Genomic DNA, 14171 nt, shown 5'->3' on the forward strand with positions numbered 1-14171 from the left:
CCTATTTATTCATAGAAATATTTTTCTTATTCCAGAAAGTCAAAAATGTTTGTTACAAAATGATTATGACTTCCTGCCTTCTTATTTAGGCAAATAAAATTAAAATAACATCTAAATTCAGGGAGTAGGATCGTGTTATTTAAGACAAGTTGGATGGTGAATATAGGTTTTTTGTTTGTTTTTTTTTAAGCTCAGGAGAGAGAGTTTGAGACATTTTACCACGTGGATTGACAACTATAAATAGGTTGAATTGCAAGATGCAGTTGAAATACAGCCATCCAATTGTCATGTGCTACACTTCCTTTTTAAATTTTTTTGAAGCAAACTTGAATTTTTATCCTTTTCATTTTGTTTGAAATTGATTATGGATGAACTGAATAACTATATGGCTAGCTTGTATATTGTAATGTATTTAAAACATTTTACTTTTATACTCATCTTAATGTATCAATTAAGTATCATAAAAGTAACAATAGAGAAGCAGAAGTTGTGCTATTTGTATTTATTAATACTGATTTAATTACTTACATTCTCACAAATATCCTTTGAGTTGTGTACTGTTATAATTTTTAATGCACGTTATATTTTTGAGGAGTTTTAGGTGCACAGCAAAAGTGAGCAGAAAGTATAGAGATTTCCCCTTCCCCCACACATGCCTAGCCTCTCCCATTATCAACAACCTCCCACCAGAGTGGTACATTTAATTGACCTACAATGACACATCACTATCATTCAGAGTCCATACTTTACATTATAGTTCACTCATGGTGTTGTACATTCTATGGGTTTGAAAAAACATATAATGACATATATCTACCATTATAGTATTATACGGAGTATTCTTACGGCCCTAAAAATCTTCCGTGCTCTCCCTATTCATCCCTTCCTCCTTCTTCACCCCTGACGACCACTGATCTTTTTATGGTCCCTAGAGTCCTGCCATTTCCAGAATGTCATAGAGTTGATATCATATAGTATGTAGCCTTTTCAGCTTGGTTTCTATCACTTAGTAATATGTATTTAAGGTTCCTCTGCGTCTTTTCATGGCTTGATAGCTCATTTCTTTTTAGTGTTGAGTAATATATTTCATTGTCTGAATGTACCATGGTTTATTAACCCATTCACCTACTGAAGGACATCTTGGTTGCTCCAACAGTTTTGGCAATTATTCATAAAGCTGCCATAAATATCTACATGCAGGTTTTGGGGTGGATATAGTTTTCAACAGCTTTGAGTAAATTTCACATGGTGAGAGTATGTTTAGTTTTGTAAGAAACCTCCAAAATGTCTTCCAAAGAGACTGTACCATTGTGCGTTCTCACTAGCAATGAATGAGAGTTCCTGTCTGCACATTCTCATCAGCATCTGGCGTTGTCAATGTACTTACTATTATCATTTTACTTATAAGTTTGAAGAGAGTGAATGATCTGCTGAAGTTCTAACAGATACCTTTAGAGCTTAATTCATACTCAGTAATATCCGACTCTTTGCTCTCACCAATCCTGCACATAAACTTACATACATACACACACACACACACACGTGCATCACAAAATATAATTACTAAAAAATTAAAAAACATAGATTAATATTATAATATGGATCCATTCTCCTAGTCTCCAAAATGCCCAATAAACTGATATCTTAAATGAACTATTAGGATTTTATTTACTCTTAACACATATTTATAATCACATTATTATACTTTATAGTGCTGGTGAGGATTCTTGGATCAATAAACTCTCATATACTGGGGAATATATAGCTTCTTCTCCTCTCATATACTAGGACGTGGAAATATAGCTTCAATAAGGTCTTTCTTCTATTTTTCTTAAAAAATAATTTGTACTATATAAGAAGATAAAAAATATAGCAAAGACTTGCACTTTGTGACAATTTTGAAATATATACTAGAATATTTATTGCAGCATTAATATAGAAATTCCAAGCAAAAATATTTTCAATAAATAGTACAATAAACTATAGACATTTAGAGTTATTTAAAAAATAAGTTTACCTTCCAGTGGTTACTTGGAAAATCATAACATTGATAATTTTAAAAATTCATTTTCACAGAAAATGCTCATATAACTATTCCATTTAAGTAAAAAATAATGGAGAGGAAAAGTGTTCAGATTATTACACATCAAGTTGTTAATAATTGTAACTTCTAAGGAAATGAGTCTGTATGAGGGACTACTGACGAAGAGGATGTTCCCATTTTACTGTATGTTTTCTACATTTCTTGAACATTTTACAGTGAAGATATATTTGTGTATTACTTGTGCAAAATAAACATAGAACATAAATTTAAAAACTAAACACTAACAGTAAGAGGATTTGTTCTAGCAACAAAATTTTCAATTTATAAGTCACTGAGATGGAATCTAATATGCATTTGGCATAGAATTTGCAGATTCAAACCTAGTGCTCTCTGCAAATAGACTGACTTACTACTGTAGTAAAAAATTTTCATAATGACTGGTCATTAGGATCTCATTTTTTTTCTAATGTCGGAAGAAAAGTAGAGTCAATAGTAGAAAATAAACCAAAGAAAATATTTTAAAAATAATTTCCCCAATTAGATTTTCAGGTATCTTCATGAATCAAATCATTGCTTTTTGTCATGAAGGAAAGAAAAAAGATTATCCTTTGATGGCTGAAAAAGGGTACATGCATTTAGAAGGCTGCTTTTCCTTCTAAGTGGAGGAATGTGTTGTTATAAAGAGGAAAGGATTATGAACAATGAACAAGAATAAAGAGAACAAACACTACAAAGGTGTTTTAGAATAATTTTGCCATTTTGCTGTCAGTTACTTTCACATTTAATTAAAAGGAAGACTAATGAACCACATAATTTGCATTTGATAGCTCCAGGCTCTTTCAAGCAAATATGGGGACAACTGGGAAGAAAGCGGGTCTTTTTGATTGTCAGAATCAGACGGGTTGAAACAGTGCTCATCCTGTGTATTCATCAGTATAAGCGTTCTCCTGACTTCCCCACACTCTATGGAAATATGTCTCTGTACTTTGGCTCCTGGTCTCGAACTTGAATTGTGCAGAGTTTATGCAAAGCTCAGACCTTCTTGCCTCCATGCAGCTTTCCAAAACTAATTTTTTTCTGAATCCTATGAAACATCTGTTCCACAAGAAATACAACTTTTCACTTACTAATTTTGCAAATATAAACTATTTTATATTAAAAATTTCTAAGAGAAAATATCAATAAAAACCTATTATTTCCACCAGATCTGTTTTGACAGGAGTGATATGTGAAATTGATTTTACTTTGTATAACTCATGAAGTCTTGTATGCAGTACCATTAACAGAATTACACCTAGCCCCATTATGGGGTAATGGTATCCACGAACTGTTTGAGGAAATCTGACTATGTGCTTTGTCTATAGCATTCCTTCTACAAGAGTAGCATGTAAGAATAGTACAGAAATTAATAATTATCTTGAAGCTCATGCCAGTTAGAGGACTAATTAAATGATTTTTCTGAATCTCTCAATCTGTTAGTGAAGACAAGAACAAATGGTAAAAGCAAAGCCATTCAGGGATAATTCTCTATAAATGTGGTTAAGTTGAAATGAACATCTTAAAAATTCTTATGCTGGCTTTCATGTTAACTCATTCCACACCTCTTAGGTGGAATATTTTTATTTAAGCCTTATTTTCAAATAAGAATTCAAACTAAGAATCAGAAGGCAGAATGAGGTTGGGGGGATAAGTACATTAAGAGAAAAAGAAAGTTTCACTACTTCCCCCACTCCTTTCCTTTATTTGGATGAACTTTCATCCACAGTTCCTCTACACTACAATCTGGCTAACACATTATATTTTTCAATATTTAGTTCAGTTATTATTTTCCCAACTCCTAAAACACTCCAAACATATCTTTATGATGTACTTAACAAAACTCTATTAAAATGATCTGTTGTATGTCTGTCCCCCCTACTAGACTATAGAACTGTGAACAATGAAGGCAGAAATATTGTTTATTCATCTTTAAAAGCCTAAGCAGGATATTGCACACTGCCTGATATTATTTCCAATGTTGAAAGAAAAACTGTCAAATAATGTTCAGACATTTTATATATAGCTTATGTCATATAAGTTCATTTCACTCTAGATTTAGTTACTACCCTCATTTTCCAATTATGAAAATGCTAAAATTAATAAATTTATTTTTGTTTATGCAGCTAGTAAGAGGTTGATCAAAGATTTGAATCCTGAGCTACATCATTCCAAAAAAGTGCCATTTTTATTACAACATTATGCTGCATTGCTCAAAAGGAAAAATGAATAAACAACAAGCCCCTTGGACTAGGCTGTGGTCAGGCAAAGGCCATTTATTATTAATAGTGGTCCATTTGATTTGACAAGTATCTTAATATAGGAGGTAATTAAGAAGCTATCATCAATTGAACTACAAAGATGTGAGCTTGGATGACTGGTAGAATTATGGTGATATCCACAAACTAGAAAGGTGAGGGGTGCGTGTGTGTGTGTGTATAACAGAACAAATTATTTTAAACCCACAAAGTTATTATCACTGCTGTACTCACTATGGAAATACAGGCTTCCAGTTAGAGCTTACCTTGTATCTTGTCACCCAGTTTTCATTTATAGAGAAATGTAGAGAAGTTAACTTATTTTTCTGAAGAGCAGTGTGGGTTCTCATGTATAAAGAAAGAATGAAAAGAATAATTTATATTACCCGATAAGTAAATAGCCTGTTATATTTTTAGAAAATCCACATACAGTTTGAAGCAGGGATTTGGAAGTATAGGAATATAGGTTAGTAATGAATTAGTTAACTGAAAAGATTAACATACCCATACACATGCATACATAGGTATCCATGTAAAGTTAATACACAAAGTGTGTGTGTGTACATGTGCATATCCCGACAGTCTGACTTATGTGAAGCTAATTATTTAAGAATTTTCCTCTTTTTGTCAGAAAACTTCCAAAAATATCTCTTCTACTGGGTATGTGTCTACTGAGCCATAACTTGCACTTGAGACCATCCATGACAGCTGCTAAAATCTCAACTTGCTTAACACATCTGAAAAAGGTCCTCTGCCCCCAATAATGTTGATTTAATAAACCCCTTATAGGATCCACCAATATACACCTCAGATGTTCTTGAAAAATGAAATTGGCAGAAAATCGGGGAATACTGCCTGAAGAGTGCGTTTTCTGTAATTAAAACTAGGTAGAAGGAAGACCTATTCTATATATTTTACACATCATTTAACTCAAGAGAAAATAATATATCTTCTCCCTAGCACACTTGAACTCTGATTTGTGTAAATATCCTTTTCACTGGGAACTAAGATCAACAGCAAGTGTACAATGTCCCATTCTCCTAGATACTGGTATTGTCTTGTGACTCCAAGATTTTATTTACTCACCAACCGGCTGGGAAGCTGTTCACTCCTTTCTCTTGTTTCTGTCCAGATAACCTTACTCGTCAATGAAACTAAGAGCGTGCCAGTGACAATTTTCTAAAAGTCAATCCTTTTAAAAAAACATATCGCCTTATTTTCTTCTATTTTCCATTTTTCTTACCATATTTTTACAATGTTTTTATTGAATTCTTGGTGCTTTGCGAGTTGACCCTTAATCATTCTAGTATATTCTGGGTCTTTCCATGATGTGCCTGATAATATATCTTTGTCCAATTTTTCTATTTGGTTATGGGAATTTTTCAAATTGATTGATTTATAGCACATATAATCTGGATGCTACTTTTATTGGTTTTACTTTTTGCTAATATCTTCTCTCTGCTTATGACTTACGTTTTCCTTTCATTTTAGTGTCTCTTGACAATTAGAAGTTCTTAAATTTACAACTGTTGGATTTATTAATTATACCATGTATGGTTTGTGCTCTCTTTGCCTTATTGAAGAAAACCTTCCCAATGTCTATGTTACAAATATATTAATACATTCTCCTGTAGTATCTTCTAGACGCACTATAATTTTATCTTTTCCATTAACATCTCTAATCAAAATAAAAATGATGGTTTTCTGTCCCAGCACTCTCCTTCTCCTCTGATCCATACTCAGGGTCTATTAGTCATCAATTTTTATAAGAGTTTGGGTTTGTTTCTGCACATGTCATTTTTTCACTGAACTTTTAATTTATATATACAACAATTCTACTTAGATGTAATTACTATGTTTTTATAGTAAGTCTTGAAATCTGAAATCTTTCTTGTTCTTTTTCAGATGAGTGTTTGTTACAATTAGCTCTATGAATTCCTTTAAACATTTTAAAATCAGCTTGTCAAAATCCATGGAAAGTCTATTGGGATTTAATAGACTGCAGCAATGATAGCTATATGCCACTGATCTTTGATTTTCAGCCCAAAAGTAGGTATATAAATATTTAGCTCTTAAGTGTTTTCAATGAAATTTTATAAATTTTTTCATAAATGGTATTTATTCCTAGGCACATCATAGTATTTTTGCTATGTTAAATGGTACCTGTTTATTTAAATATAAATTCTAACTGTGGCTGTAAAAAAAAAAAATGTTTTTTATGAATTTATTTTGCATCCAGTAACCTAACCAAAAACATTAATTCTAAAGACTTGTCTGAGTCATGTCTTATATTTAAGTCTCTAAGCCATTTTGAGTTTATTTTTGTGTATGATGTGAGGCTGTGTTCTAACTTCACTGATTTACATGCAGTTGTCCAGCTTTCCCAACACCACTTGCTGAACTCTAAATGGCTTAAAGACAAATATAAGACAAGACACCATAAAACTCCTAGTAGGGATCATAGGCAAAACATTCTCTGACATAAATCGTACCAATGTTTTCTTAGGTCAGTCTTCCAAGGCAACAGAAATAAAAGCAACAATAAACAAATGGAACCTAATCAAACTTATAAGATTTGGCACAGCAAAGAAAACCATAAACAAAATGAAAAAACAAACTGCAACCAACAGGGCTTAATTTCCAAAATACACGAACAGCTCATACAACTCAATAATAAAAAAATCAAACAACCCAATCAAAAAATGGAGAGAAGACCTAAATAGATATTTCTCCAGAGAAGACATCCAGATGGCCAAGAGGCACACGAAAAGCTCAACATCGCTAATTATTAGAGAAATGCAAATCAAAACTACAGTGAGGTACCACCTCACACTGGTCAGAATGGCCATCATTAAAATGTCCACAAATAACAAATACTGGAAAGGGTGTGGAGAAAAGTGAACCCTCCTACGCTGTTGGTGGGAATGTAAATTGGTGCAGCCACTGTGGAAAGCAGTGTAGAAGTTCCTTAAAAAACTAAAAATAGAGTTGCCATATGATCCAGCACCCCACTCCTTGGGCATATATCCAGATAAAACTCTAATTCAAAAAGATACATGCACCCCAATGTTCACAGCAGCTCTATTTACAATAGCCAAGACATGGAAACAACCTAAATATCCATCAACAGATGAATGGATAAAGAAGATGGTGTGTGTGTGTGTGTGTGTGTGTGTGTATACACACACACACACACACAGTGGAATACTACTCAACCATAAAAAAGAATGAAATAATGCCATTTGCAGCAACATGGGTGGACCTAGAGATTATCATATGAAGTGAAGTAAGTCAGAAAGAGAAAGACAAATACCATACAATATCACTTATATGTGGAATCTAAAATATGACACAAATAAACTTATTTATGAAACAAAAACAGACTCACAGACATAGAAAGCAAACTTACAGTTACCAAAGGGGGAAGGGGGTGGGGAGGGATAAATTAGGAGTTTGGGATTAGCAGACACAAACTACTACATATAAAATAGATAAACAACAAGGTCATACTGTATAGCACGGGGAACAATATTCAACATCCTGTAATAAACCACAATGGAAAAGAATATGAAAAAGCATATATTTTATATATATATAAAACTGAATCATTTTGCTGTACACCAGAAACTAACACAACATTGTAAATCAACTAACTTCAATAAAACAGACAAATTTGTCTGTGGATTCTTTGGTGCTTTTTGCATAACATGAAAATTATTAAAGTGTAATTTCTTGCTTTACAAAATTTACATTTTTTTCTTACAGATCCTTAAGATTCTCAAATATAGTGTGAAATAGAAGTATTCCTGATTTTTTTCTGAAGAGGAATGTTTTCAACATTTCAACTTTAAATATGGTATTTACTGAAACGATTTGTGTGTGGGGAATTCATAACATTTATGAATTTTAAAAATATTTATAGTATTTCCAGTTTGCTAATATATTTTTTAAATCATGAATGGGTGTTTAAATTAATCAAAAACATTTAAAAGTTTACTGAGTTTATCATGCTTTCTTCTCCCTTTGTTTAATGCAGTGAATTACTTCAATCAGTTTTCTAATACTACACTAACCTTGCATTCTGGGAATACAAGTACACTTTTTATACCTTCTGAATTCAATGTGTTTATATTTTGATCAGGAATTTTGCAAATAGGCCTATAATTTTCATTTCTTCCAATCTGCTTTTTGAAAATTTATCAAATTTACTTTTGCCCCATAAAATCAGTCAGGGAAAATTAATTATTTTATTATTCTCAGGATTATTTGGTATATGATTTGATTATTTCTTAATGATGTAATTTGTCTGTAAAAGTTTCTACTCCTAGTATTTACTTTTAGGGAGACTTAACTACTGTCCTTTGTTATTATAGAATACAGATTTCTTTTAATTCTGTAGTTATTAGGCAAATTGTATTTTTCTAGGAATCTATTATCCAATAGACTGATAAAATATTTTTCATAATAAACACTCACCTGGCTATAGTCTCATTTTCATTTCTATTAGAATCTGTGCCTTCTCTCTTTGGTATAATTCATATTTCTAGATGTTTCCCAAATTTTTAATCACTTGGAACAGTCTTTTGACCTCTTTAATAATCATATTTACTATAATTTTATTTCTACTTCACTAATTTCTTTTTTTATAGTTATTACTTATGCATTCATATTTTTTTCTGCTTTTCTAAGTTTTAAAATTAGACGCTTAGCTCATTAACTGTTAAATTTTGTTTTCATTTCTAGTCAAAGCTAGATAATTTTTAAGATTTTAAGATTACAAAATACCTTTTTGGTTCTATCTCAAAGCTACAAAATTTTACATTGGATATGTTTATTTTTCAGTTTTGAATATATTCAATTTTTGCCTTATGGCTTTCTGACTATGCATTATTTAGAGTTGTAACCTTAAATAATCAAAATTTTTAATCTTTTTCTTATTCTTCATTGTAACTCAATGTAGTCAGAGAGTGAAATCAGTAGGATACCAAACTTTGGATATCAGTTGAGTCCAGCCTTATAGCCAAGCAAGGGGTTGGATTTCCTAAATATCCTATGATCACTTGAAAACTTTTGGGAAAGAGATATGTAATAAAGTTTTCCACAAATTCTTCTTGTAGTTCTTTAAATTAATTGCTTGATATTTTGAGGCTATGTTAATAGTGTATTATATTCATACAAATTCAGAATTGTTATATAAATGTTATAAATCTGAATAATTTTTTGGGCAGACCTAAGTATGTGTCTTTCAACTTTTCAGGGAAAATTATTGGTATTTTAATATTGCCTCTTTCCCATTTTCTCTGTTTCCTAAAGAAACTCTCTTTGGACATAATGACTCTCTTGATCTCTCTTCCATAACTCTTACAGGGAGACATATTTCATTCCCTGTAAACTCTACCGGTCTTTGTATCTATCTGCTGTTTTTCAGCTATGTTCATTTTGCCACTGAATTTTGCATTTTTAGTTATAATTTTTGTAGTTTTAAGAATTTTTTTTAATCTGCTTTATCATTATACTGTCTTGTTCTCTAATATTAGCAAGTTTCTCATTCATGTTTATAAATATTTCATTGTTATTTTTTCATCCTGTATTTTTTGTCTACATTGCCTAATATATTAAACCTATGGGTCTTCTTCATTTTACCTATTATTTCACTCGTAGTGCTTCATTTTCAATTTTGTATGGTTTCACTATGAATCACTCAGTTTCAATAGTTTATCTAGAAAAATTTTAATCTTGGGTTAAAGATAAATTTATCCTGAGATAATTTTTTCTATTAGACAAATGAGGACATCATTATCGACTAGCATGCATGTGAAATTGTATTCATACCTGGAAGTTTTTTTCAGACCACAAGAGTATTGTGACTGGATCTGCTTGAAAGCTGCCTCTAATTCTAAATTTTCAGGGTAAAGTTATTTTTCCTCCATCAATCCCCATTGTCAAGACTTCTCTATTTCTGTAGACATAGATAAACTTTATTTTTACTCTCACAAGCCTATGGATCTTTGGTTCCCCAAATTTATTCATGTGCTTCCTGTTAGCTACCCAGATTAGGAAGGCCCTGGGCTCATTTCTTACTTCCAATAACCCTGAGGCTCCCAAAGCAGAAGTTCAAGATCTGAGGATTTGAAAGAATCCTTCAATAATACTGGCTTCAAAGTTCCCTTACTTGAGTGTTCCTGATTCCACTTTATTTGAAGGATCTGCAGAATCCTTTATTTTATGTTAGCCCATAGACTTGTATAAAAAGTATGATTATAAAATATTTTATCCAGATTTTTTTTTTTTAGTTTGGAGGGTCATTCAGAGTACCTAATTTGCCATACTGCCCCATATGTATATTTTTCTTGATAGTCTTACTTGATTTTTTGCACTTTGACTGACAGACATTGTCTTGATCTCAGGTTGACCATCAACGAGCAAGAGATCCAAAAACTCCAATATAAGTTTCTTTGCAACTCAGTGAGTCTTTATTCAGGTAGTTTATAATCTGTTAGTATAAGATACTAGCTGCATTAGAACAATTCCCTTTAAAATAGCCCTGTAACATGTTATTTATTGAAAAAAGAGGAACTCTTTCAGAATGTGGATTTCTATCTATCCACATTTTTCAGTTTGGGCAAGTTAGGCATTTTATGTACTAGGTACACCTATATTCTAGTAAATAGTCACACATCTCTTTTTTCCTGGATATTCATTCATTATGAAATATCTCACAGAAGGGAACCAAGAAATGAAAAAAGAACCTATACACTACTGTGATAATTCGACCAGCTTTGTTGGAAGCATAAAAAGCTAGCATAATGACAGACTGCTAAAAATAGCTAATGATGTTATTTTTTTCCCCCCAAGATGTGCTGCAATGTGGAGCTTGTCACAGTGTATTTCTGAGATGATTTTTTTTTTGCGCCACTCAAGAACCAAAGTAATTACCTCCTGACTCTGCTTGTGCCTATAAGCACTATCTCCATTATGCTGCTACCATTAACAGAGTAATTAGGAAGGCTATCATGGTCTCAAAGTCAGCTAAGTGATGAGACTCTATCTCATAAAAATGTTCATTAGAGGACAAATTACCATTTTTTAAATAGAGAAAACATCTTCTCAAAATATGTCTCTTCTGATCTTCTTTGCCAACATCTGAGGTTTGTTACTACTGTTATTCATTATTACAGCCATTAGGACTAGTTAAGCCTAGAAGTGATCTTGTTCTGAATATGATTTTTTCAGCATTAAATCAACATTCAAAAAATGCCTTTGTGGGATTTGTTTGAATAGAAGGGAAAGGAAACACCATAAACTACCTGTCAAGGCACTCAGTGGATATGGGTAGATCAGTTGATAGGCTGTTGAGATTGCATTTAACAAGCATAGTTATCTATTTCTGTGTAGAGTTTTGCTACTTCTTCACTGGATTGGAACAGAATACATATATTTTTGTCTTTTTTGTTGAGGAGGGGCCCATATCTCTGCATGAATATTAAAAGTATACAAACAAACCAAAAAAATTTAAAAACCTAAAGAAATCCAAGTTCTGGCTAGAAACTTTATAAAGTTATGTTTTTGCTATGTTAATTAATAATTACCCTATTCTCTATTATTTTACAGTCTTTCATATCTGATTTTAACTTACAATTTGAGTGAGCCTGATATATTCAGACAGTGATCATTTCGACCCATATCAACAATTGGATTACCTTCAATAAATAAAGAGCTGAATATCTAATAAGGTAATTAGTTTAGCCAGATCAAGGAGAATTTCTAATTTGAATGCTTCTCATTTAAAATATATATTTGCACACTTTTAAAGAATGTTTACTAATAAACTGCCAAGACAAATTAAAAGTACTATTGAATCAGAAGGCTAGGATGTTTTGACGGTTTCAATTCTCACCTGCTCTCTTTCACTTGAAAATTTCTTAGGACTCTGCAATTCCTGTCAACATGTGAAGTACTCAAAGTCTGAGCTCTCCTGATAGCATACAGAGCCTGAGGCAAGCCCACGCTCCAAAACAGGCTGCTTCAATTTTATACTCCATTTAACACTTCATTTTTATGCTCAAACTTCATTTTAGTTTGCAGCGTTAAATTTCCAGCGTCTACCTGATTTTCGCCATGGATTCTGATGAAACGGTCAGGTCACAGAAGACAGTTTGGGTAAATCTTGGCTTCACTTCCTAAGAGGGGTGAGAGCCCTTCTGTTTGTAACTGAAAAACTTGAGTTTTAAAACTAAGGACCAGAATACTACACAAAGGGAGACTTACTTCAAAAGGAGTTACAAAATATACTCTGAAAACTGTGGGAGTTTCACAGCAGATGGTCCATAGATCATTTGATTGATAGGCAATGCCAATGGGAGCTATTGGGGAAAAAAATGTACGTAGTAGATATGCATGGAAATTATATAGATATTTAAATTCAGGAAAGCGTAGCAAAGACAAGAATTGTCTACTTCTTTTGGAGAGGACTATGGGTCCTGAGAGATCAATATGGAAGTCTTGTATTAGATTTCCTTTGCAATGGATTTTTAGATCCTGGCTTAGTCTTCTCAGAATTGTTTAGATGCTTTATTATAAGGCTGATGTCATTGGCAACCTGTGCAGTCACACAGGGTCCATACTTAGAAGGGCTCTGTGCTTATTTTAATGTTCTGCTATGGCCACCTTGAAATTCTTTAGAATTTTTGATCAACAGGTCGCAAACTGTCATTTTGTATCAGGTCCCTGAAATTATGTAACAAGCCTTGCTTCTTCCCTAATATGAATGGATTTTTAAAATAAAGCAATTTGTAAAACATCATCTAGATGAGGCATCTTTTCTCCTAAGTTGTGGGTTGACAAACTTAAGAAGGAAATAAGGACAGAGCCTATGAGTAACCATGCCATGAATCTCAAAGGCCATTGAGGTTATCAAAACAAAATGATATGCAGGTAATTTTTAAATTTAAAACCACAGTTTTGGTTTTCTACAATAAACCCACCATTTAGTTAGAGATAGATGACATTATCTGTTAGGTGCTTTTGAGGTTTCGCCTTCTAAATATTAAGCACAATAAACATAAACCAGCATACTGTAGTTCCCTCAGAAAATAAGCAAGACAACTTCCTGCTGGGCATTTATTTTCTCCAAGCAAAGAAAACAAATGGAATCTCTTTGCTATAAAAGTCAAGCAAAGGAGGGGAGGGGCAAGATGGCGGAAGAGTAAGACGCGGAGATCACCTTCCTTCCCACAGATACATGAGAAATACATCTACACGTGGAACTGCTCCTACAGAACACCCACTGAACGCTGGCAGAAGACGTCAGACCTCCCAAAAGCTTTATTTTATTTTATTTTATCCTCTTTTTCTTTCTTTCCATTTTTTCTCCCTTTTATTCTGAGCCGTGTGGATGAAAGGCTCTTGGTGCTCCAGCCAGGCATCAGGGCTGTGCCTCTGAGGTGGGAGAGCCAACTTAAGGACACTGGTCCACAAGAGACCTCCCAGCTCCACGTAATACCAAACGGTGAAAATCTCTCAGAGATCTCCATCTCAACATCAAGACCCAGCTTCACTCAACGACCAGCAAGCTACAGTGCTGGACACCCTATGCCAAACAACTAGCAAGACAGGAACACAGCCCCATCCATTAGCAGAGAGGCTGCCTAAAATCATAATAAGGCCACAGACACCCCAAAACACACCACCAGACGTGGACGTGCCCACCAGAAAGACAAGATCCAGCCTCATCCACCAGAACACAGGCACCAGTCCCCTCCACCAGGAAGCCTACACAACCCACGGAACCAACCTTAGCCACTGGGGACAGATACCAAAAACAACGGGAACTA

The sequence above is a fragment of the Eubalaena glacialis genome, chromosome 1 (assembly GCF_028564815.1).
Source record: "Eubalaena glacialis isolate mEubGla1 chromosome 1, mEubGla1.1.hap2.+ XY, whole genome shotgun sequence".
NCBI classification, from domain to species: domain Eukaryota; kingdom Metazoa; phylum Chordata; class Mammalia; order Artiodactyla; family Balaenidae; genus Eubalaena; species Eubalaena glacialis.